The sequence below is a fragment of the Adiantum capillus-veneris genome, chromosome 3, assembly GCF_014529385.1.
Source record: "Adiantum capillus-veneris isolate H3 chromosome 3, ASM1452938v2, whole genome shotgun sequence".
Classification (NCBI taxonomy): domain Eukaryota; kingdom Viridiplantae; phylum Streptophyta; class Polypodiopsida; order Polypodiales; family Pteridaceae; genus Adiantum; species Adiantum capillus-veneris.
The window spans coordinates 149972114-149976865 of NC_140933.1; the positions used below are offsets into that span (position 1 = coordinate 149972114).

Consider the following 4752-nt stretch of genomic DNA (forward strand, 5'->3'; position numbering starts at 1 on the left):
AGATGCGTCGGTTTGTGATACAGACACCACCAATGGCCCCTACAAACCTTTGAATTCTGGCCGGCCTGGTACTTGGTGGCTGCACTAGATACTGCTTGCACTCCTTTGATGCCTCCTTAGCAACCGCATCAAAGCGTTCCTCAGATGCAGTAAGCATCTAAAAAATGGTGAATTGTAGAGCACCTGAGTGAGCCTTTATAAACAGTAATCAGCAGCAGCCAACATCTTAAAACTTTTGGCAGTTACCAGCACTTTCACGCGTTTCCTGCAGAGGTAAAGTGCATAGCCTTCCCAATCTTAGACGTACTACCCGTCAAGAAGACCTCAGTCACGTCCTCAGAAAGTTCATTGAGGAGGACAGCTGTGGTAAGAGTATTGCCATGGCATACTCGTACCTTCAAGCCTTCAACTTCTCCACAAACAGCAACCCACCTCCATTCATAGTCTCGTTCTGACAAAGAGCATCTTCATTGCATCAAAGAACTCCAAAAAGACCCAAAAACAGCATACACAGAAAACTTAGCAGTACCTTGTTCAGGGCACCAGTGTCAGCACCTTTACACCCATCCTATCAGCTTCCAATATAGTCTCCTCCAGGAGCTTATTTATCTTCTTGAAGAGGCTCGGAATAAAAGTACTGCATGCCAGACACTTACGCATTAAAGCCTCTACCTTTACGCCAATACCAGGAAGGAATAATGGAAAAGGAAAGCAAAGCCCAGATTTACCTGAAACCCATATGTAGGCATAGCCCATGTCTGTTGACTTACTCCCTTGAGAGTGTAATGTGCTATCACATAGGACTTTGCCCAAAACCATGCAGGCACTGACCCGCACACACTAGTGGTATTAACGGATATGTAAACCATCTAGAGTGCTCTCGAGGATACGATGAGAAGGTTCTCCAAGTCAATCCAATGTGCAGTACACTTACAAAATCAACTCCATGAGGCACAAAACACCGATTCAGCTTACCACCTCCTCTCTTCCTGCAAAATAGCTCCCGTCTCAGCTGTGTACCACGTCAATGATAGCATAATTTGATAAGTGCCGGTCATGAGGTGCTCAAAAGCTAAAACTTAGAAAGTTAAAGGTAATTTGCCAAGGCGGAAAGGACAACGATAAAATTGAATCTAGGTAAACAAGTGTATTCAAATCCCCAACAGAACTTGTCAAATACTATATCTGAGACCAGTGCAAATTTCTTCAGCTGGTGAGTAAGGAAGGACTGTCTCTGAGTCTTTCCTAGGAGTCTTGACTCTAATAGTCCTAGACCATAGGTGAAAAAATGGAACAGTTCCGACGCACACCACTCACAACCGCAACTCGCACTGTTCAGGCACGATGAGTGGGGCAAACCTTTCTTTCTAATATGCTTCATGTTTTCGAAAGCTTCTTGATTCAGTGTGCCACCGAGGTAGTCATAGATAGGCATAAAGAGACAATAATTTGAATCGCCAGTCCTATGGTGAAGAGAATGATACCTGCAGGACACAAAAAAATATTGATTTACAGACTGGATTATAATCGCGTGTAAAGTTCATCGCTTGAGAAGACCTTGCATCCCCAACATCCACTGCCACAAAATAGCACTGAAGAAGAGTCACATCAATATGTCTTGCACTTACGAAGGTGTAATCAGGAGAAATCGCAAGAATGGTAAGTACTCCGAATGGCTGAATGGGTACAACCTCACATTGGAATGAATCATGAATGCATAAAATCAAAACCCAGAATGTATGTGTAAAAGATCCCAAGTGACATCATGCCAGTGAAGATGACACCCGTCAATGGCAGGAGCATCAATGCTGTCAGAATTAGATGCTCCAGAAACGTCCAGTTCCAGCTGCAACACATTGCTATTCATTGATAAGTGCTTAAGGAGCATGAGCAGTCACATCCTCACTATAATGAGATGAGAGCAAGGACAAACCTGTGGATGGCCTCTGGTCTTGTTGAAGCATGGTGGAGGTGATGATAACCATCATACAGATATACAACCTTGTGAAAAGCTCGATGAATGCAGTAGTAAAGGAATTCACAAGGACCCATGTGAAGAACTGCAAGAATGAGGAGACCATTCCAATTCATAAAGGGTAACTCAAAGAAAGAACTAGGAGCCCATGCTTGAGCAGCAGTGGCAACAAGAGCCTGGAGGATAACATAGTTGTCCCTGTACGATCGAGCATCATATACCTCTTCAAGCCAAGTTCATCAAGTCCAAGTTAAGCCAAAAAAAAAAGACAGAGAAAGGTAAGGTAAGAGGGTTCCATACCAATCGAACTCCCTGTCCACTTGTTCGAAGTTGATAAGATCATCTTGAACTCTTAGGTACTTGGAAATAAAACATGACCTTGAGAGCACATGCCATGACTGATACAGAAAGCATCGAAGGAAGGAGAGAAGTAGAATGTGAAAATACGCATCATGGAGGAGGTGCTCTCCGCGGTAATATTTCAGCAAACACTGCACGCTCAAGGGGGCATACAGAAAGTACTGGAGACCAGAACCAAAAGAAAATAAGCGAACCATATAAAAGAGAAATATAGAACAACAAGCTTCTCCTACGACCAGTATAGAGCATCTCTCTCTCTCTCTCTCTCTCTCTCTCTCTCTCTCTCTCTCCTCTCTCTCTCTCTTCACACACACACACACACACATTACACACAGTAGATGATGGGAAAACAGCTTGCCTTCTGAGTTTCTGCCCATTCCCAGGGCCAGGAAGCCAAGGGAGCAAGCTTCCCAGGTTCCCATGGAGAGAGGCCGTGAAGCAAAGGCGACCTCTGCGGCGATCTCTCTGCGCAGGACGGGGGCCACAGACAAATGCGCCAACTTGCCAACTCCGAGGCAGGGAGGTGGGAGAGCAAACTAGGGGCGCTTGCGGCTGCAAAGAGAACTAACCTCGCCCCCTGCCGCCTCTACCTAACACCCTCATGGCCACGTGGCCACTCGCCATAGCTGAGTTAATGAGGTAGCTACAGCTAACTTTCACCCCGCCCTTCATCACTACCCCGACTGAGCGGCGAGCGTCGCTCTCTTTTCATTCTTTGGAAATTCGAGCTACGTATCACTCACTATCACTATCATCACGTTGACCTTGGTCCTTCCTTACCCCCCCCCAGTCGTGACGACCTCCCTTACGTCCCTCTCAAGAATTATGGCCTCACATGATTAACAAGGCGTCCTAGTGTATTTTAACCGGCTGAAATTGTAAAATCCGGGTTAGATTTTGAGCTTGCCTTTTAAGAAAATCGGGAAATTTAGGAAAGTTTTAGTGCGACTACCGGCTGAGGATCCAAATGTCTACCCTTAAAAACCAGGAGAATTTCAAGTTTTCGTTTATTTCACCAATTACCGAAAATGTATTCTTCTAGCCCTTGACTATAGAGAGAGAGAGAGAGAAGAAAAAGAAGAGACTATAGATTATATTATAAGATAAGAAAATGAAACATACCTTGCAAAATTTGAAAGGTGCTCCGTTGTACAAGTACTGAAAACTCTCTCGACATAACCATACCTTTCTATCAAAAGGCAGTACCAATAAGAAAAAATTACCAAAATACCCTTCAAATTTCAAAAATTCGTTAAAAATACCTTGTATCTATTTTGGTTCGATTGTTCACGATTCCCAAATCGTAGTTCTTTTATGACAATTGAGATCCGTTTTTGAGTGCTTAGCATGTAAATTGTCACAAATTACCTCCCAAAAAAACGATAATTATGTCTAAAAATAATGAAGCAATTCATCTCCAAAGCCTACATAACCGCTCAGATTCTAGTTTTACTATCCTGTATTGATAGAGACGTTGTCTTCTTATAAAAATCTACAAAAAAATTTGTCTTTGGAGAAATTTACTCTTACAATCAAGAGTATTTCGGAAAATTTGAAGGGCATTTTGGGAATTTATAACAAAATATGAGGGGTATTTTGGGAATTTCCACAAATTAGAGGGGTTTTATGGTAATTTTTCTTTAATAAAATTGTTGGGCAGCTACCAATAAAGTTCCACATCTTTCATCTTCTAAGAGCGTGTCCACTAGGGTGGCACCCCCCTCAACTCTTGATGTCCACACTGCTGTGAAAAGCAGAGCATTCGCACGGAGTAAAGCGTTGATCACGTTGTAGTGGTCTACCATCTGAAATCACTTCCTGCCATGGCGTGCCACACGACCTTGAAAAAAAATTAAGCCTCCATCCCGCGTAGAGAATAAAATATGGTGCTTTGCTCCACAAGCCCTCTGAGATGTAGAAAACAATTTCCTCTCTCTCTCTCTCTCTCTCTCTCTCTCTCTCTCTCTCTCTCTCTCTCTCACACACACAACACACACACACACACACACACAGGCCATGGCCAGTCATGGTGAAATTGTTACCATATATGTGGTAGTGATGTGTGTGAATACATTTAGGACCCCCCGGTGAATTTTTTCTCTCACTAGGAGGTTTTTTCCCGCGTGCATTGTATATACACCCATCATTCTAGGGCTAACTTATCTTTCCATTTGTGAACTAAGCAATACACTCTCCGTTGTGTGCCTTGAGCTTCTTCATCTTCTCCGAGTTGTGTGTGTTTCCTTGCAACCATAATTCCAACAATTGGTATCGAAGCGAGTTGCGTGCTTGTAGGCATAGTCATCACAGCATCTCCAACACCCGCCTGACTTTCTTCGATTTGGGTGAGCTTTGGCGAGCGTTAGCATGTTGACAAATACTTCGGGCAAGTTCGAAGACTTGGTGTGCTGAAAATT

General features: G+C 43.5%; 1 pseudogene; it reads right to left on the reverse strand.

Annotated features, from left to right (window-relative positions):
* Positions 1 to 3007, reverse strand: part of LOC147461928 (very-long-chain aldehyde decarbonylase CER3-like) — a 9015-nt pseudogene extending 6008 nt beyond the window's left edge.
* Between the last annotated feature and the right edge of the window lie 1745 nt (positions 3008 to 4752).